The following is a 22,160-nucleotide window of genomic DNA, read 5'->3' on the forward strand; positions in this document are numbered from 1 at the left end:
CATATAAAAACTTACCCAGTGACTGTGACTAACTTACTTACCTGGATTATCTTTTCTGCTTCAGCTTACACTTTAAAAACTTTAAATACACCTCTACCCCGATATAACGCAACCTGATATAACACGGTAAAGCAGCGCTCGGGGGGGGGGGGTGGCTGCACCCTCCAGCTGATCAAAGCAAGTTCGCTATAACGCGGTTTCACCTATAACACAGTAAGATTTTTTGGCTCTTGAGGACAGTGTTACATTGGGGTAGCGGTGTATGTGTATCAGTGGTCATTACAAGGCTGAATGTAAGTGCCCCAGTAGGAGAGAGAAAGGAATTCCTGAGACCAAATTGATCTCATGGGAGTGAACTGTCTGTGGAAAGGATTTATTTAAACAGTGTATAGGCAATATTAAGTACCTCTGCTTCTCTATTTGTGTTGGAGAGTTAAGGAAATATCTGACATCATCCCTAACTGGATATATCAACACAAATCATTGGTTTGTGGATTATACAAGGTACGTGTTAGCACAGCACCAAAATACACTAAAGATACTAGATGAGCGGCAGTGAAACCCAGTTGTGTTGTAACAACTTGAAGGCACTAACTCAATTTTTTTTTTTAAAAAAACTGGCAATGACAGGAGACCCCACTGTGTCATCATGACTTACCACTGGGGGGTCTTCAAAACTTGGGAGTTTGACAATGTATATCCTGAAATTAAGAGACTCTGTTCTCCACTCCACAAGATGTCTTGGAAAGATTCACAGGAGCTGAGCACTGTAATTGTACCTGCTATTAGATACTGGATTGGGGAGGATGGTATCCACCTCCACTCAAAGATGGGGAATCCACTGAGATGGTGTTAACTGACATTGCCCATTTTTCACAAAAAACTGTGGCTCTGCAGCTCCTTAACTCAAAGGTGCAATCTATGACCCTGACACTGTATAAGACTTGGCTAAAGAGGTTGCCCAACATGGGATAGCCATGCCCCCCCCCCTTCTATCTTAGAGCTACTATTAACACTTTCATACATGCTTGCAGTGCTGTTGCTAAACCTCAGGGCAAGTACCTGTACTGGTACAATTGTGCTCTAAGAGCAAAGTATAGGAAGCCATCTGTGAAACTGTCCAATTGGGAGATGGAGATAAGTATCTTTCAAATATACTTCTGTATCATGAAGCCCTGTATGCTGATGGCAGCTAGTATACATTTGAAAAGCTGTCTTGAGTTTTTTTTTCCCTTCATAGATCTGTTGAGATACAAGCTGTTCTACAACTGCTCTGTAGCCAACTTTAATTGGACTAGAAACAATAAAGAGTAAATACCTTGTTTCCTCTGTAAGAACGGGATAAGTTCCATTGCTCCCAATCATGGGAGAGCTAGGATGACTGTGTGCATGCCTTGACTCCCCCTCTTCCTCAAAAAAAGAGCACTTTAAAAAAAGTCTAAGTCTGAGAGGAACCATACGTTGCAATGCTCCCTACCCACATTAGTATTGCTTGTGAAAGCATGCAGGGAACGCTTATATTCAGATGACAAGTTCACTTTGGTTTCTTTCTGTTGGCTCTGAGAGTGGTCACATCCGAAGGAGAGGACTTAGATGATGCCTATCCAGGCTTCGCTACCTTTGAACAGCCTGTATAGCGAAAGGGCCATTCTCTAAGGTTTTAAAAAACACAACAAAACCTCCCAGTTAGAAGTGACAAGTCCCTGACCACCAAGGAAATAGGCATATTTATCTTTGTTAGTGATGCCAGAATAAATTTTGACTGGTGTACACTGAGGAACCTTTGAGTCTTACAAAACAGTGACTTGGGGAAGGAAGGGATGACAAAAATTGGGGACCAAAAGGCCTCTAATAGCCTGCCTATTCTTCTACATCTGGGCTGCTATCCCTCTCCTCATTCAATAGCAATCTGCAAGGGGAAAGAGGTGGAAGGGGTGGCGAGGGCCTGGCAACCTGCAGAAGAAGCTGGGAACAATAATCTGCACATTAGGACATGGTGACCCACAGCAGCAAGAAGAAATTACAACCCAATTCTTTAGAAGTCTTAGGTGTGCCAGGAAAAACCTATCCCATTTTACACTTTCCCACAGAGGAAAGAAATAGTCATATGTTGCCTTGGGCATCTGTGGTTGTCATAAGAATAGTTTACAATACTCAGTATGCTCTTGACTGAAAGCCTATCCTCTGCTTTTGCCCCCCCTCAATATATTTTAACTATCTATGTCTGATTTGGAGTGCTGGGCTTCTTCCCTGAAGAGAGAGAATTCCCTTGTGGGAGGCAGCACGGTAGAACATCCAAGATAAATGTCTACGGCCTGGGTCTTTTCTGCCCTGATTTGCCATGAAGCATCTCTAATGGCCATGCTGTCCAGTGAGGAGGCATAGAAGAGAACGCTCACACATACCCGGCAGGGATATCACATCACTTTGGCGGGAACAGTCACTATGGTGTTCATGGACTGTTGGTTTGGTGAGTACACAGTTTGAAGCCACACTTGTAAGCACTGAAGATGGAGCCAGGCATACTGTGTGACATAAATGCACGAAGCCATATGACCTAGGAGAGTGAGAACTCTTGACAGGTACTCAGGGACTGCTTATGATCTGGTCTATAAGATCACTCATAGTATGAAACCTCTCCCTTTGCAGGTAAGCCCTTTCTGTGACTGAATTTAAACTAGTCTGCATAGGAGTGAGGATGAACTTTTTGGTGCTTACGCTGACCCCCAAAGAGAAGTTGCAGCATTTTCAAAATTGATGCATAAACTTCTTGGTATGACTTGGCAACAAGGAGCCAATCATCAAGTTAGGGGGAGACCGTGAAACCACAGCATCTGATATAGGCTGCTACTACAGAGAACACCTTGGTAAAGACCCTACGGGCAGTAGCAATGCCAACAGGGAGCCCTTTGTATTGAAAGGGATCAGAGTCCAGCATGAATCTGAGAAAGAATCTGTGAGTGGGATGAACATCCATGTGAAAGTAGGCATCCTTCACGTCAAGAGCTGTAAACCATGTCTTTCTCTAGGATGGATTACAGATGTCAATGTGACCATGTGAAACTTGACTTTGTAAACAAAACAGTTGAGATGGCAAAACCAAAAATTGGTCTCCAATTGGCCATTTTTTCTGGTATTGGAAATTAAGTTGAGTAAAAACCCCTCCCCTTCCACTGAAGAGGAACTCGCCCTACTGGGCCCCACTGTAAGAGGGACTCTACTACTCGTTTGAGAATCTTCTTGTGAGAGTGGCGCCTGAAAGGGCTGAGAAAGGAAGTTTTGAAGGGTGTAGGGAAGTATGCTATTGTATAGCCGGAATGGATGATGTTCAATATCCATATGTCCGTTGTTATTGCACTTCAGTTGTTGAAAAAAAAGTGGTACACGACCCCCAACAGATGCTTGGGGATGGGGTCAGGTGTGGACAGCTAACTCTAAAAACTATTGATAAAACTCTAAATGCTATTTACAGATGTCTACATATATGTTCACAGAAAAAGGAATAAAGCGGAAGCTTTGGACACTGGAGGTTCCAACACAAACCGTGTGGCTGCGATAGGGAACTGGAGAAGTGGTCAGTCTGCCCTGCCTTTTATCTTCTTGGTCGGAGATACAAGGGGAGCTAGTGTGCAAATGCGGACCAACAGACACTGCTTTCAAAACTCTCTGGCTCCAGGGGCACATAGTGCATGCATACCCACAGTGTTACTTGTCCTATTCAATCTGTCAATGCGCTAAGGACTAATTCTGTGGCTACATAATTTGGCATTTTTCAAGATGGCAAGGAATCCAGTATTACGCAGAAGCCAGCTACTCTCAACTTTTTTTTCCAGTCTCTATCATGCTGGGTTTGCTTCCAGTTGCCTCTTGTCCTGCAACTTTCCCCACAAAGGGAAGTTAATTTAATTACAATGAAAAATCCTAGCTATTCCAAGCAGCAGCACTTGGAGAGCAAAACATTGAATCCTGCTTAGAGCAAAAAAGTAGTGGAGACAAAAATATAGATTACCAAGCTAGAATGCATGGAGATCAGGGAGACTCGTCTGAAGTCAGATACAGGCTCCCAAGGTCCCTGGGTACACAGGCAGGAGGTGGTTCCAAGCTAAGTAATTTAGGATATGTTTACACTGAAAAAGACGACCCACATCACTGACAATACTGGCCCAGGTCAGCTGAATCAGGCTCACAGGGCTATAAAATTGTAGTGTAGACATTTGGGCTTAGGCTAGAATGCAGGTTCTTGAGACCCACCCCTACCCTCACAGGGTCTGAGAGTCAAGGCTCTAGCCTGAGCCCAAAACATCTACACTGCTATTTTTAGCCCCACAGCCCAAGTCAGCTGACCTAGGCTCTGCGACTTGGGGCTGCAGGTCTTTTATTGCAGTGTACACATACCTCTAGACATAGCTCAGTAGCCTAGAGAGCATAAACAACACCCATCCTTGAAGACAAAGTGAACAGCTCCTTAAGCACTTATCTATAATGTGTACGGAAAAAAAGCTGTGTTATCACAGAGCACTTCAGTGGAGTGACTTAGGCTGGAGGTCTCAGAACCATAACATCCTCGTGTTATAATTTTCTAAAAATTATATGGGTGGCAGATTCTTAACTCAAAGAGTGTTGTATCCAACACAGGGGAATTCTATACTAGACCTTGTCTTGGCAGATAAAGAGGAACCAATCACAAAGCTAAATAATTAGTGTTGCCTTACTTGCTTACATTTCTTTTGTGCAAACAAAATAAAGCCCAAATGAGTAACATGACTGGTGCTTTAGAAAGAACGAATTTCACAAAGGTGAAGATTCTGAGCCAAATCAGTGGACAGATAATTCCAACAGAAAAACACGAATAACTGGGAATTGTTTAAGAATGTTTTACTAGATGCCCAAAAGTCCACAACCCCACACCTAAGAGACAATATTTGTTAAAACAACCACCTAACTTAGAGGGAAGGTGGGAACAGCTATCTAAAAAAATGGAACAACAGGGAAGTTGATAGTAGTGAATATAAATTAGAAACTAAGAATTGTAGAAAATTAATAAGGGAAGCAAAAGGACACAAAGAAAACTATATGGTATTAAGGGCACTACACAGTTTTTGTTTTTCAGTATATAGTGAACAAAAGGAATCCTAACAATGGTACTGACAAATCTACCATTTCCATCTTGAAAAATTGACCAATAACAATGCAGAAAAGGCAAAAGTGCTTAACAAATATTTCTCTTCTGTATTTGGGGAAAATGCCAGATATATTCTTATCGTAATGAAATACTTTCCACCCAGTAATAAATCAGGAGGATGTTAAAAGAGCAGCTATGAAAGTTAGACTTTTAAAAAAAATAAATCAGTGGGTCTCAATAACTTGCATCTGAGAGTTTTAAAAGAGCCGACTGAGGAGCAATCTGTACTACTATCACTACTGATTTTCAATAGGTCTTGGAACACTGGGGAAGTTCCAGAGGACCAGAATAAGTTAATGTTGTGCCAGTATTTAAAGGAATAAACAGGATGACCCAAGTAATTATAGGCCTGTCAGCCTGACATTGACCAGAGGCAAAAAAATGGAATGACTGATATGGGACTTTATTAACAAAGAATTAAAGGAGGACAAGAACAGTGAATGCCAAACAATGCGGTTTTATTGAAAATAGAGCCTGTCAAACACATTTGATTTTTTGATGCAATTACAAGATTGGTTTATAAAGATAATAGCATTGATGTAATACAAGTTTTTGTAATGTATTTGACTATATATTGCATGATATTTTGATCAAGAAAACTAGAATGATACAAACATCAACATGGCACACATTAAATGGATTAAAAACTGGCTAACAACTGATCGGTCTCAAAATTTAATTGTAAACAGAGAATCACTGAGGTGGTGTGTTTCTATTGGCATCCTGCAAGGACTGTTTCTTGGCCCTAAGCTATTTAACATCATCAATAACCTGGAGGAAAACAAAATCGTTACTGATAAAATTTGCAGATAACACCAAGACTGGGTGAATGGTAAATAAAGAGGGCAGGTTACTGATACAGAACAATCTGGATCACTTGCTAGGCTGGGTACAAGCAAACAATATACATAAAATTATACATCTAAGAACAAAGAATGTAGGCCTTACTTACATGATGGGGTACTCTATCCTGAACAGCAGTTACTCTGAAAAGGACTTACGTAGAAAGTCAGCTGAACACAAGCTCTCTGTGCGATGCTGTGGCAAAAAAAGAACTAACATGATTCCCAAACATATAGATGGGAATATTGAGTCAGTCTAGAGATATATTATATTACCTCTGTATTCGGCAATGTCTACTGGACTACTGTGTCTAGATCTGAAGACTACAATTCAAGGAGGATGTTGATAAATTGGAGAGGGTTCAGAAAAGAGCCACAAGAATGATAGAAGGATTGGAAAACATGCCTTACCATGGGCCTCAATCTATTTAGCTTAACAAAGAGAAGATAACGTGGTGAATTTAGTCAATAAACACCTATATGGAACAAAAGTTAAACAGTAGAGGGCTCTTTAATCTAGAAGACAAAGATATAACAAATTCCAATGGCTGGAAGTTGAAGCTACACAAACTCAGATTCAAACTATGGTGCTATTTTTTTTATAGTGACAATAATTAACCATAATAAATACTTCCCAAAGAGTGAATCAGATTCTCTATCACTAGTTAACTTTTAAATCAAGATGAGATGTTTTTCTAAAAATATATGCTCTAGTTCAAATAGGAATTTGGGGAAATTCTATGGTCTACATTATACAGGAAGTCAGATCAGATGATCGCAAAGGTCCCTTCCAGCCTTAAAAATCCACAAAAATAAATGGCGGTAGAAAACAAGTTTTACATCTATCAATGCATATTTTCAACCATAAACCATAGCTGTAGGTATCTGTGTGGGAAAACTGGGATGGGAATGAGGATATTTCACGGCAACAGAATAAATTAGCACTGCTGTGAAATCTGGGGTTGCTGCCACAGAATTCAGTCCTACAGCGCCACTGTGTACAGAGCCTCAAACATACTCACACATGGGACCAAGTTTGCAGAAAGCACCGAGGAACTATTGAAATATGCAATAGTTTAACTACAGTAGAACCTCAGAGTTACAAACACCAAAGTTACAAAATGACCAGTCCTCACACACCATGTTTGAAGCGGAAGTGTGCAATCAGATGGCAGTCGGGGGAGGGGAAGGGAAGCAAATACAGTACAGTACCTTGTTAAACTACTAAAAAAAAAGGGGGGGGAATTTAAAAGGTAAGGAAGCTAATGTCAGGAAACTGTTTCTATGCTTGTTTCATTTAAATTAAGATGATTAAAGCAGCATTTTCTTCTGCATAGTAAAGTTTCAAAGCTGCATTAAGTCAACGTTCAGTAGTAAATTTTTTAAAGAACCATCATGTTTTGTTCAGAGTTACGAACAATATCCATACCTGAGGTACTCGTAACTCTGAGGTTCTACTGTATTTGAAGGGGAGAATTATTAATTAGTAATAAAATGCTTGTATTTTGACACAAAAAAAGTTACTGCTTCTGCCTTCAAAAAGCGTCAGGAAAATTCAGACCACACATTTTAAAGATCCTGATTTTTTTTAAAGAATGTAACTTCTCTAAGCAGAAATACATTGCCTTGTAGTTAGGATCCTGACAACTTTTATCTTGAAAGTACTAATTTGTGATTCTCATTAATATTTTTCAAGCACATTCAGTTTCTCTTTCTACTCTAAATTGGTCATTTTTTATTATAAAGACTACTGGAAAATTATGTGTGTATACAATTCAGTCAGAATTTACAAGGGCAACATTCGTCTTTCATAAAAATGAAACTCAGTACATTTACTTTACACTGAAGTATTTTCTTCCATTTCCTCCCCTCCAGCCCCCCCAATAATGGGGTCCCCTAAACTAGGACATCTGCCAGCCAATGCATCACAAAGACAGGTATCACAGTTTCTAGCTGCTGACACAACTGCAAGAATTGGAAAACTCACTTTTTAAACAGGCATAACTTAATGTTCCATTATAAATATCTTAATTCGTTCTTGGAATCTAAGTTACTTGCATAGGATGACCAGCCATCCCATTTTTAAGCCCTGCAAGCTGTCATAACCTAGTCCCAGATTTGGACCTTAGCGTCCAAAATATGGGAGTTAGCACGAAAACCTCCAAGCTTAGTTACCAGCTTCGAGCTGCCACCACCCAAAAAATTAGAGTGTTTTGGGGCACTCTGGTCCCCCCAAAAACCTTCCCTGGGGACCCCAAGACCCAAACCCCTTGAGTCTCACAACAAAGGGAAATAAACCTTTTCCCTTCCCCCCTCCAGGTGTTCCTGGAGAGAGACACAGAAGCAAGCTTCGTGAATCTAAACAGAGGGATTCCACCCTCTCTATTTCCAGTCCTGGAAACAGAAGTACTTCCCTCTTCACCCAGAGGGTATGCAAAGTCAGGCTAGTAAATCTAACACACACAGATTTCCCCCTGACTTCTTCCTCCCACCAATTCCCTGGTGAGTACAGACTCAATTCCCTGGAGTTCCCCACTAAAGAAAAACTCCAACAGGTATTAAAAAGAAAGCTTTATATAAAAAGAAAGAAAAAATACATAAAAATGGTCTCTCTGTATTAAGGTGACAAATACAGGGTCAATTGCTTAAAAGAAATATGAATAAACAGCCTTATTCAAAAAGAATACAATTCAAAGCACTCCAGCAACTACACACATGTAACTACAAAAAAAAACAAACCTATCTTTTTCTACTTACAACTGGGAAACAGAAGATTAGAAAGCAGGAAATAGAAAAATCCTTCCCATAGCCGAGAGGGACAGATACAAGACAAAGGACTCAGACACAAACTTCCCTCCACCCAGATTTGAAAAAGTCTTGTTCCCTGATTGGTCCTCTGGTCAGGTGTTTCAGGTTACTTCTTTCCAGGTGAAAGAGACATTAACCCTTAGCTATCTGTTTATGACACAAGCGTCCCGACTTTTTCTTAAAAATGGGCAAATTGTCTCCTATTTTCTGTCTCCTACCCATCAGTATTGGGAGTTCCTGCTGCTGGCCGGATCCTGCTTACCAGACGCCTGCCCACCAGTGGCGAGTGTGGGGGGGGTCCAATGGCAGAAAATGGGGGTGGGTGTGCAAGGCTTGGGTTGGGGGGGTCAAAGACACAGCACCCAGGGGCCGGCCGCTCCCCCTGCTGGTCCATCAGCACAGTCCTTGCTGCGTATCAGCTCTCGGGCCCCACCTCTCATCCCATTTCCGGATGGCACTGGCTGCGCGCTGTCAGCTGCAGTGGCTGGTGTTTGCGGGCAGGCAGCAGCCGGTTAAATGTCACCTCTGCTGCCCACGAGCTCCCCCTCTCACTGTCCTCTCCATGCTTTTCCCCCTCCTCCACCCAGCCCCACTGCACCTCCATATTCCCCACCCTCACCAGGGGGCATTCTGCTCCCAGTGCTGTGCAGAGAACCAGACCCTGGTCAGAGCGCACAGTTCACTAACAGCCTGGCCAACAGGCTCCTTCCTTTGCCCCCCATCTCTGGCTGGGCTGGCACCCTGGGAAAGCCCAAGACACTCCAGCCCAGAGCACTGGCTAGGAGGAGCCAAGCCCTGCATGTGCCAAAGCCCCGCACAGCACTGGGGAAGCCTCTCTGCCCCTCAGCTAAGCTTTAGGGTGGCGGGGAAGGGATGGGAAGCGATTTCCAGCCTGTTTCCACCCCAACCCTGCAGGCTGAACAGCAGCACCCCAGGCAGGGGCTTAGCTCTTTTGCCCCCCAACCCCGAGTCCTGCCCCAGGAAGTGTGGGGCTGCTCCATCCTGTCCTCTAGGCACCCTTCTGTGCTGAGCCACTTCTCTGTCTGGGTTCACTGAAGCCCCTACAGTCAGGTTCCCTGGGCCCTGTTGCACAATACATCCTTACAGCTTAACCCCTTGCTGCCCACGCTTTAACCAGGGGACAGGCAGCAGCTGGGTTATGCTGATGACCAGCAGCAGACTGGAGGTCTTAGCTGCCTTTTAACACTGTGCGGGCAGGAAGGGACGAGCTGCTTCCAGCCACAGGGGAGGGGAGGGGGCAGATGGGTGGTGCTGCAAAGACACTGGGCAGGTCATTCCTTTCCCTCTCCCTTGCCACTGGAAGCAGCTCCTGTCCCTTCCCTCCCACACAGTGCCAAAAGGCTGCTGCTGAACACTTTCTGGCGTGAACTCTGACAGAAATCTGGGGAGGAGAGGCATGTGACCCTGCATGGCACTCCACACCAATATGTTGCCTCAGGAACACAAGGTACCAGGTATCAGGAGAGGCAGGTCCATCCTAGAGGCCCAGTCAGGCATGGACGGCAGAGAGTGCCAGTCAGTGAGGGTCGGGTCGGTCTGTCATCCCCCTCTTTTGAGAGAGAGGTGTACAGGAGTGTCTATGTGTCACCTCTCTCCATGTGAGCCCTAAAGACAAGAAGGTAAATTAAAATAATGCAACTACTTAGTATCTCTTTTTAACAGGGTCTTAGTCAACTTGATGTTAATTTGAACGTTTGTACTGCATAGTTCTGATTGATTGTTGTTGAATTCATTTAATTTTACCATTCAGCATAGGGAAATATGGTCACCCTATACTTGCATGTTACAACAAAAAGTGCTACTGAAACTTTAGTTTCAGACTTTTAAGCTAAGATTAAGTGCTTATTTCCTGAACCTTATTAAAAACACTTTTTTTTTTAAATTTTCATGTTTTAGGACATTACAGCTTAATAAAAACTTATTTTGTGCAACACACACAAGAGACTAAGTACACACTGGCATCAAGTCTTCAGTAGTAGGTTTAGCAAGCCAACATTTAAGCCACATGGCCAGTACAAGTAGATAAAAAAAATTATAATGGAACAAAAGACATAAGTTCCCAATCAATTATAACTGACACAATAAACCTCTTCATTCTACTCAAATGTAACTGAAACAGTTTAACTATAGTAAAAGGTGTGATATCTGGCACTTAATCAACTGGAAATTGACTGGTATTTCTGATGTTTCCTAATACAAATCTTCAATCTAGTAACCAGGACTACTATACTGCCCAAGAGGTTATGAAACGGCACACTCTGCACTCTACTTCTATGCAAAAGAGGCAGAAGACAAGCAAGAAAGCTGATATCAGGGATTTATTTAAAAAAAAGCAGCTTTCAGGGTATGTCATAGGGTCATTACAGATTCAGCCAAATCTCCTACGCCTTCTACATCTACAGTGATAATTGATGTTGATAATGACGACCAGAGGCACTGCAAGATCCTGAAGTGCCTTCTGAATCATCAAAGAAAGATTAAATTATGATCAGTATAGTTTTAGCGTTAAATTTTTTTTAGTGATCTGGGTGTACACCATACGCTGTCCACAGTGATATGTAGTGTCATAAAAGAATCTACTGTATAGAAAATTTTACCCATATACACATAAGTGCTTTAAGAAATCAACCACTCTTCAGTGCAGTATTACTACTGGATTGGTGAGTACCTGTATACTATTTTATACTTTATTCATTTTATTGTATGTTAATTCTTTGAACATTGGCAATCCATTGGTAAGTATATCTCAGCTAACTGGAATTTTTAATTAACCAGCACTCTCATTCCCACAGCATGCTGGATAACAAAGCTTTTACAGAACTAGAAAAAAGGAAGTTATAAGGCCTCAAAAAAATCAAGGGAGAGTAAGCTCCCTTACTTGTAATTTTATACCTTTGAGTGGGTACATACTGCTCCCTCCATCTAACTACTGATAAGTAGCAGAAAACAACTTCCAGAGAAGTGTATGTATTAATCTTCAAAAGCAGTGTAATAATTTAAATTATAGGAATATTACTGAGCAAGCAGAGGGAAAGTGACCAAATCGGTCTCTCAAACCTGGGTGTGTCACTTGCAGGAGCAACTTTTAATCTTCCCATTGGATGAAGTTGTGAAGATGGTGTATGGTGCAAAGAGACCATAAGTCTACTTGTGCTACTATAATCCCTATTTACTTACAACTGGCTTCTCAGCTGTCTGAAGAAGCTTATTTCCACAACTTTTTCTTCAAGAAGTGAAACAAGAGTGAGATTGGGTCAAGAGTTCTCCTAAAGAGAAATTTGTGACATGAAATCAGGGAACTCTTCTGGCAATTCACGATGAAACCATGAAAATATAGTACCAGCATTGCACTGCACATAAGGACAGCTACAACCTTGTAAAAAGCAAGCCTTCATTAAAAGGTCATCTAGATAGTAGTGTACCTGGATGCTTTCCTTTCTCCGGCTGGCTATCAGAAATAACCTCTAGGTTCATAAACACCTGTGATGGGTGTACAAATCCCACACTGGGGAACAAAGGGCAGCTCTGGTCACAGGAGGCTCCACCCAGAAACACATGCTGGGTGTGCTCTCAACAGATGTGTAGCTTAAAAGGACCCAGCACAGCTCCATCATGGCAGTTTGTGCAATGGAGCAGACCAGCAGTGGCAGCTCTACGGACATCCAACAGGAATTTCACATTGCCATGGAGCCAATCTCAACTCAGAACTACTAACCACCACAGAAGAGACAGCAGAGTAGCTGCTCCTAAGTGGGGAAGGCAATCTCTTTAAGAGGGTACTGTGCAGACCATAAGCCAAGCTTTCACTTTGCCTCTGAAGTGGCCAGGATATGGTAGAAGTATCCCAGGGAGTAAGCTGGATGATACCCATACCCAGACAACACACCTCAATTGCTTGCCTCAGGGCCCTGGGATGGAACCCAGAGGAGTGGGAGGGCCCAGGTTCCCATTCCACCAACTCCCTGGACTTGAAACACTGTGTACTACTGCCAACCCCCTGGATCTGAACCACTAGGTGGTATTGCTGACCACTGTTCTGAACAGTAGAGAACATGGTCTAAGGAGACAATTCCCCATCACAACACCCAAGAAGCAAATACCAGCCCAAACAGCATTACTTGCAACTGGCAGTTTGTCTCTTGGCTTGTGAACCACAGGAAGCATTAGTGGTGTGAACATCTTGGAACATGCAGTAAGCTTCTTTTAGGTTGGTAGAGTGCACATGCATGCACATCCCTGAATAAGCAGAGTTATTTCCAGGATTAATGAGCTACATCCTCAAGGTATCCTGCAAACAGGGCTTGAAAGAGCAAAGCTAAACAAAGGTGTTAAAAACGCATGACTGGAAGGGACCAGAAGGGGATGATAGAGAGAGACTTTCCTGGAGTCAAACAGGCTGTTCAAATAATTTAAATCTGGGGTGATCAATCAGTGAACACTCTGAAAAACTTGGTAGTTTTAAACTAGGAGCCCCTGTTTGGAGAAATCCAAAGATGTGGATGGGAGGCAAAAAGAAGTAACATGCCCAGAACTGGGCCCTGCCTGGGACATTTTTGGCAAAAGAATACTCTAATCTCATAGTGACAGTTTGGAAGCCAAGGTTCCCCAACAGCACACATTTTCTCCCCGCTTCTAGTACTAACAGCCAAATCAGTAAGAAGATATAATTTGAGGGGCACCGTATCAACAGGGAGAGATGAGTTACTAGAATACTAAATAGCAAGAACTTGTTCCCAGATCATTAATTTGGCCCCAAATGAGAATGTCGTTTGTTGACAGTGCAGCCCATTGATCTTACTGCTGGGTTTGGCTGCACCACTGCAATTGCTTAGAAGCGCTGTGAAAACAGCTCCTGTATTAACAACATCCAGCGCCTTCCTCTGCTGTTCCAGAAAAGAACTCTCCCACTACCAGACTGCTGCTAAGCATAGTGGAACAGAAAATGAGGGGGGAAAAAACTGAAGAGACGGCACTAATAAGAGCTCTGAGAGAAACCTCTCTGCCTTCCCAAAAGCAGCCTATGTCAATGGTTAGGACAGTGAAAAATCATCTCCTGCTTATTCTACTGAACTTGGCCATCCTTTGTTAAACTTTTGCCCAGCTTTCAATTGGCTTCTCTTTCTATTTCATCCACTGTTTATGCACTTTCTGGAACAGAGATAGTCTTGCCTGTTACTTGTTTTTACAGTGCCCAGCACAACAAAAACGTGTTCCTTTGCGGGGGTTCCTAGATCGCACTATAACACAAGTTACTATGAATAATAATACATGGTTCCTGACAGGCCAAAGGGAGCTAGAGCTGGCAAACATAAAAATCCAAGAAAGGACACTCTGAGGAGGAGCCAAGAGAGTGAGAATAAAGTGAACAAATTAATCAGTATCTAGACTGAGGGAGCTGGAGAAAGACATTTCTTGTCCTCAGTGAAAGCAGCAGGGAAAAAATACAGAAAAAGTATACCCTGTTGTAGTTAATTCACCATTAAGGCAACAAAATCTTTATTGGTGAATTGGTACTATGTTCATTACTATTTAAGAACAAGAGTTCTGGAGCCAAGATCTATTGAAATCTCACCTTAAACATGAGAATCAAGAAACCAATCACGTGGCTAAAATATATTATATATTTTATATAGCTACTAATTAGGCTATTAGTGGACATAATTACAGAGGGCCATTCCCATAAGGAGGAAAAATAATTTATCTTCCTCTGGTGCCTAACACATTTCTGACCCCTGAAGCATTTAATCAAAGGCTGGTTTTTTCCAAAGAGTGATGCCAATACTTAGCTTCCAGTCAAAATGGAGCACAGAAAAAGGCTTAATAGCAAGAAGAGAGTAAAAGCTGATGAACCTCAACTTCTGAGTTTACAAGTCAAATGCACAGGAAGAACGAGACAGCAGTAGCTACGGAAAAAAATCAAACAGCACATCGAGTTAAATGTCAATCCTCATCTAAGTCACAACTCAGTTCAAAATCCCTAAACTAAAAATCAAAAAGACAGCTAGTCATATTTCTAAGCTTTGAGTATCAGCCCTAGTCAAACACTGAGTCAAGCAGGTTTTAGTAAACTTATCCATTCAAAATTTCTCTTCAGCTGCTTGCCAGAAAGATCACACCTTTTAGTAGAAAATTGAACAAAGGTTATGAAGCAGCATCTACATTTAGAAGCAGACATACTTTGGCTAATCCCAAAGCAAGTTTTAATCTCCAAAATTTGTGGTTACAAACATAGGTGCAATAGTTTAAGCCATCATTAACCCGTTCCAAAAGCCAGAAAGATGAAATTACTATCGAGCAGTAGATTATCTAAACATCACCATGAAGTAGTTTGCAGGTCCTTAGCTTTAATTTTATTAGCAAAACCAGTTAACAATACTCCAATTTTTCCCCCTACACAAGGGGGAAAAAAGTCTAGTCAACTCATTGTAACTACCAACAATATATAAAGTAATAGACCACTCAGTATAAATAGCAACAACCATAATGAAAAACAAGCTTGCTTTGTTTCATAATTCAGGTCAACACAAAAGCTGCTGTTAAAGATATTTAGACACTTGCTACTGGGTAAATGCATGTTATGGTACAAAGTGTTTCCACATCCTGATAGAGAACAGGTTGTTCCTTTATATACTTAAGATATGTTTGCATAAATATGTACAATTAGTGACCAAGTTATTGGTTTGTTGCCAGACCTTGATTTTTATGTAAACAAAATAATTAGCCAGATAGACAGTAAGGTAGGTTTGTCAGTTTTCTAGACTAGGGAACTGAAGACTGTGCAGACAGAACTGTGCTCCTATCTAATGATCTGATAAAGGACTGTACACTGTCACCTGAAACACAGGTTCAGAAGCAATCTTGTATATCTCCCCTGGCAAGATAAGACAGAATCATTGATCAAAATGAGGCTTTCAGTCTGGGGGAGGTGAAAGAATTGAAAATTACAACTACTGAGATATGAATTCTACAGTGTGGATCAGCACACGCAACTTCATGAGACAGTAACAACTTCAGTAGCCATAACTTGTCACTTGCTTCACAGTCTTGTAGGGAAAAATAATTATAAATACTCCCTCATATTATTTCAGGCTAAGTTTTTTGACCAAGATTGCAAAGGCCTTACATTCAACTCAGTAACACTTCTCTGCATCTGTAACGTGATAGCTTTTGAACACCACATCCAATCAATTCCAAGATCCCAGAGAATGTTCTAGGCATTAATGGCCAGAACCCTACTGATTTTATTTGGGGCAGAGGGGTGGTGGTGGTCAGAAAATGGAAAGAGGGAAAAACAGGGACACATGAAGCCCCTGATGGCTTGTTAGCAAAGCAACAGCCTCAAGCACCTATACAATTGTCTATAGATCATTCAAAACAACTGCGTTCATGGCACCCATTAATGTCTCCTATAATCTCCCCCTGCCAAGAGTTGTGTGTGTCCCTCCATTCCCTGTACTCCCATACCAGGGTCCCCCATTCTCCTCCCAATAACAACCTCTGTTTACACTGTCAATCCCACTCCCCCGCCACGCCCTTGATGACAGGGGCTCTGTGTCCCTCCTTCTGAGGTCCCTCCATCTCCCCTCAACAAGGAGACGGGAAGTTGCAAGGTGTCAGGGGCGCGGGGGAGGGAAGATGGGAGGGTGACATAAAGGAGCTTGTGGGGGGAAATGCAGGGATGCAAAGAGCCCCTGGTATGTACAATGAGCTCAGCCTACACAAACCAAAGCAGGGGTCTCAAACACGTGGCCTGTGGAGTTATTTCCTGCAGCCCACCATAGCTCCCATCACCCCCTGCCTCCATCCCCCCAAGCGTGCCGCGTCCCTGCTCCTCTACCTCCCAGCATTTAGGACTTTCCAGAAGGGAGGGGGGAGAAGCGGGGATGCAGCTCGCCCAGGGGAAGAGGAGGAGAAGAGGCTGGGGATTTGGGGAAGGGGTTGGAATAGAGGCAGGGAAGGGGTGGAGTTGGAACAGGGACTTTGGGGAAGCTGTTGGAATAGGCAGGGGGAGGGCCTCATGGAAGGGGTGGAGTGGGGCAGGGCCGGAGGCATGGGGGGCGGCTTTTGTATCTTTGTATGAAAAAGTGTCAGTGATGCGGGCCTTGGGCCAATGTACTAGTCCTCATGTGGCTCTCATGGTGATTTGAGTTTGAGATCCCTGAAGTATGAGGAGTGCTCCTGCACACACACTATTTAAGGCAAAACAAAACTGTATATGCAAGCATTTAGTACCATCTTCAGCTTCAACATATCCCTTAAGTTTTAGTTTACTAGGAAATGTATTTTAATTATCTACACAATTTACTAATAGTAGCCAAAATGCTTCATTATATTGGAAGTTTGTCATCACTCCCCTGCATACACATCATTCTGCAGGGCTGACACCGGTGGCAGTTAGTGAGAGAGGCACTGCACATACATTTTAAAAAATTGTGAGTACCCTAAAATGAATACTTCAGTTACCTCCTGATCACAGACCCACAGGCAACACTATGATGGAAATCAAGGAGTTCTCATTGTTCCCTTTGTATGGTCCCAGAGCAATATTACAATCTAGACAACATCACACAGTTCATGGGTCTGAATTGGGACTAGCAGTCCACAGCAGTGGTTCAAACCCTATTTTTTCCTCAAGGACCCCTAAACTTAAATAGACAAACCTGGGGCAATAGGGACACACAAAGTCATGTGTTGTGTCCTCCTCCCCCCCCGCCCCGATTTCTACCTTCCTTTTGGCCCTGCTCCCTAAAATGCTGATGTAGTAGCATGGCAGAGCAGTGGTGTGTCTCCTGGGCTAGCTGCTGCCTGCTCATGGAGTCAGTGTCTGTGAGGTAACCCCTTTGATGGCAGGGGGAGATCTCTCCTCTGTAGTGATGCTCCAATTTTTGGTTACGTCTCCCACCACCCCATAAAGGCTGGGTGGCACACTGACGTGAGTCAGAGGGTGGAGGTAGTGGGGCTCAGGCTCGGTCCTTGATGGACTCCCTGAAATGTGCTCAGGGACCCCCAGGGGACCCTGGACCCCTGTTTGAGAATCTTTTTCCCTATGTTAAGTTCTTCTCACACCTTCTATGGGTCATCTTAATTATCACTTCAAAAGTTTTTTTTCCCCTGCTGACGATAACTCATCTCAATTGATTAGACTCTTCCTCTTGGTATGCATACTTCCACCTTTTCATGTTCTCTGTATGTATAAATATCTCCTGTCTGTGTGTTCCATTCTGTGCATCTGAAGAAGTGAGCTGTAGCTCACAAAAGCTCATGCTGAAATAAATTTGTTAGTTTCTAAGGTGCCACAAGTACTCTTGTTCTTTTTGTTTGAGAATCGTGCTCTACAGAAGGTCTTAGTATTTTATCTCATTTTCTTCTCCCTCTACGCTTTCTGCTTTTGGTAAATACTAAGAACAGCATAAAAAATACTGCAATACTGCCATTCTGTAACTGAATGATGATAGAACTAGCAAGTGAAAAGAGTAATAGTGCCATCAGCCATTCACTACATAAACATTGCAGCAAGCCAGAAAGTGATGTTAAACTGGTCCTGAAGAAAAAGTCAGACAAGTCTGAGCACATCCCCACTTTTTCCTCACCCTCCCAAACCTCCTCTGCCCTCCAGAAATACTTGTTCTTACTTAGAACTTTATGTACGTAAATTGCTGTTCAAAAAGTTAATTACCATGTCCCCCTCTGCCACCAAAGCGAAAATCATTATTCCTGAGTTACAGTCAGACATCACTTTGTCTGATTCTCAAGTGACTTTCTCAAAGACATGCAAGTCAGTGGAGGAACCAGGCATAGAACACAAAATGTCCTGACTTTCAGGCCCATACTAAACAATACTTTCCTCTACAGCAAGTGATATGTTGAGGAGCTGGAACATCCATTACTGCAAGGATATATCTACATGGCAATTAAAAATCTGTGGCTTAGCTCAAGCCCTGTAAGCCTAAATTAGTTGACATGGGCCAGCTGCAGATTTTTAATTGCAGCGTAAACATACCCTGACAGAAAAAGTTTCCACTACTACCTTGGATGCAGTGGCACTTCAGCACTCAGTGCAGCCACACTGGGCCGAGCACTGCCACCCCCCCCCCAGGAGATGAGTACATCTCCTACCCACCTTAACCACGCAGGCTTTGAGCCACCACAGCCCACGTTTCTAGTGCCCCTTGCTGCCCTCTCCCTACTACTTTGAGGCCCCAGCCACCATCACGACCCACATTTCCAATGCCCAAGCCAACCACCTTTCCACCTGACCGGGTCCCCAGCTACCCCCCCCTTGCTACCACTGTGCCCACCCAGACACAGGGCCTTGCTGCCACCCCGTCATGCAGCGCCTCGCCCCCGTCACACCATTATCCCGCAGCCGAAGGCGGCCAGCAAAGCTGCCCAGAGGAAAGGCTGCGCCCCAGGCTCTCCGTTGCCCACACACTCTCTCTCTCACCTTTGCAGACGGGGGAGCTGGGGCTCTTCCTCTCCGGGGAGCTCCTGCCCTGCTCCGGGGACCGCCGCTGGCGATGCCGGACCCTGCCCGCCGAGGCAGTGGCACTGCCCTCCGGCAAAGGCGGGACGGGAGAGGCGCAGGGGGAGAGAACAGAGCCTGGCAGCGGAGGGGGCGGCGGGGGAGGAGGGGGCGGCAGTTGGTGAGGGCGCGGGGGACTCCCACGAGCTCCCGCCCCGCCGGCGCGCGTGGGGCTGCCGCGCGAGGAGATAGAGGCGGCGGGGCCGCTGCCGCCCCCTCCCCCGGGCGTCTGCGTGGCCACCGCAGGGCTGGCGCGCGCGCTGCCGCCGCCGTTCGGGGGCGCTGCGCGCGTGGGGCTGGTGCTGCGCGAGGCAGGCGCCGCGCGTGAGAGACCCCCGCCTGAGGCGCACGCGGCGCCGCCGCCGCTCCTCGTGGGGCTGCCATGTTGCTGCTGCTGCTGCTTGAGCTGGAAGGGCACCGTGGCCCGCATGGGCTGCAAGCGGCTGCTCGCTCCCCCGCCTGCCGCCACGGTTGGCCCCCCTCCCCCCAAGGAGGTAGCAGGGGTGGGGGAGCCATTGCGCCTCACGCGCTGGTGGGACATGGCGTGTCCAGCTCCGGGAGAGACCGCGGGCGGCTCCTCAAAGGAGCGTAAACACCTCGCACCCCCGCTCCCCGCGCGCAGCCGCCTGCTCCCTGTGCCTCATCAACAATAGTGCCCCGGACGCCCGCACCGCCCTCCGCCGCCTGCCATTGGACACGCCTCAGCCCCGCTCGCGCCGCTACAGCGTCCTGATTGGCTACGGGGCGCGCTCCTGAGTGGCCGGGTGCGGGTTCTTAAAGCGGCACCGCGGTGTGTGCATGTGCGCGTGCCCTAAGCCCTTGCACACGACTCCGGCTGTAGCCCACCCTACCTGGGCTCTTGTCTCCCTCGGCGGGCCGCACGCTTCCCCTCCTCCGTACACGGCCCTCACCTCGGCCGCAGTCCAGCAGGTGCCAGCAGCAACAGGTGGCCAAGTAGGTGATGGCTATAAATCTCCAGGCTGCACCCACAACCAGTGCTCACACCCCACCCCCAGCCCCTGCACGGGCTCCACACATTTACCAAGTGCAGGTCTCAGCTACCACAACAACTACGCGGGGCGGTTCAAGACCAAGCTGTTTTAGAGCTATGAGGTACTGAAGCGGCTTGTAGAAGTGAGTTAGGGACTTAAATCCAAGCAGGGCTGTAGCATACCACTCTCTGAACGGATCTTTAATTTAGATCACATATGGGCACGTGGAATGTTTTGCATCAGTTACACAACGCGCTCATTCTAACTAACAAAATCTGTCTACAATTCAAGCTAAGGTACATAACTGGCCCTCATCATCACGACTCAGGGTTCTTTAATGTATCGCTGTTTGGAGCCACCCTGCCCACCACATGCCTGGGACTACAATAATCCCTCTTCTGCAGATGGGAAATTAGGGGACAAAGAGACCAATGGAGGTATCCAAACTCAGAAAAGAAGGCAGAAGATGAACAGGGAATTGGATTGCCCAATTCATTGTTGTTAGTTCAAAATGCAGTAACCCACTAATGAGAGCACAGTTACACAGCACCAAATTTAGAACATCACTCTGGCTAATTGGCTTTACTGATCCTACCATCCATCTGGGAGACAGCAAAAAGTATGAGCTGTAATTGTTTCAGCATTAGCTATCTGATGGATTTCTATTTCATATCCTTGCAATGAAACCTGTAAAAATAACTTAACTACCTTATAGTTCATATGTTCAGATTATTTGGAATACACAGAAAAGCTTTTCAACTTCAAACCATGATAGAATTGATACATGAACCTCTCTTACCATAGCTCTCTACCTACCACAACTGGCAAAATAGCCTTCCTTCTTTGTTACTGAAAATAACTTAGATAATTTTTTCACATCTTAGCCAGGGAGGGTTTTTTCCCCCTCTCTTTTTTCTTTGCTGCTGGAGGGGGAACAGACACACCATAGAACCCAGGGAGTCCAACAAGCAATTTGTTTTTTTCTTTTCTAGATTCATAGCAACAAAATAGTTATGCACAGGCTGCGTAGTCGGAGGTTGAAATCAGGCACCAAAACCTTTGAAAAACAGTCTTCCCAAAGCAGCACACCATGAAGAAGACAGACCCAGATCAAGCCCAGACATCCAGCTCCATGACAGAAATGAAGGGAGCGAATGGGGGACCGGGACTTCCCAGGAGGGAAGGGTCAGCCTCCTCCCTGACTAAGATCCAGGTGCCAAGCTGGAAGGATGCCCTTAACCTAGACCAAGTTCTGACTTTGGAAGACAGGGATTTCTTCCTACAGATGATGTGTTTGGAAGCAGAGGACAAAAGAGAGGCAAAGCACTTGGAGTTGGAAGTGAAGGAGGAGGAGGAGACAGGCAAAGCGCTTGGAAGCAGAAGCGGAAAGAGGCGAAGCAGTTAGATGTGGAAATCAGGCCAAGTGCTTGGAGGCGGCATTAGAGCTGAAGCACTTAGAGCTGGAAAAGGCTAAACTGGATCAACCAGGAAACCCTAACACTGCTTCTCCAGGTACTGCTCCCATTCCAAGAAATTCCCCACATACAAGGTAGGTGACAATACAGAGGCTTTCTTAGAAAAATTTTGAAAGGGCCTGCCTTGGATACAACACCCCTAAAGAACAGTATATGGTGGAGCTGAGGCTGCAACTCAGTGGACCCTTATCAGAGGTGGCCGCTGAAATGCCTGAAGAACACATGAACGAGTACAACCTTTTAAAACAAAAGGCCAGAATTAGAATGGGGCTAACATTCAAGCATGCCCGTCAGCAATTCAGAGCCGTAAAATGGAAA

At 44.6% G+C, this 22,160-nt stretch overlaps 1 protein-coding gene across 1 annotated transcript in view; it reads right to left on the reverse strand.

Annotated features, from left to right (window-relative positions):
- FAM117B (family with sequence similarity 117 member B) overlaps positions 1 to 19,377 on the reverse strand; it is a 72,670-nt gene extending 53,293 nt beyond the window's left edge. Inside the window, exons 1-3 of the mRNA XM_050969619.1 lie at positions 19,298 to 19,377; positions 10,305 to 10,458; positions 6,135 to 6,220 (exon numbers count right to left, since the gene is read on the reverse strand). The gene's annotated coding sequence lies outside the window, so the exon portion shown is untranslated. The remainder of the gene's footprint in view (positions 1 to 6,134; positions 6,221 to 10,304; positions 10,459 to 19,297) is intronic.
- Between the last annotated feature and the right edge of the window lie 2,783 nt (positions 19,378 to 22,160).

The sequence above is a fragment of the Gopherus flavomarginatus genome, chromosome 10 (genome assembly GCF_025201925.1).
Source record: "Gopherus flavomarginatus isolate rGopFla2 chromosome 10, rGopFla2.mat.asm, whole genome shotgun sequence".
Taxonomy (NCBI): Eukaryota; Metazoa; Chordata; order Testudines; family Testudinidae; genus Gopherus; species Gopherus flavomarginatus.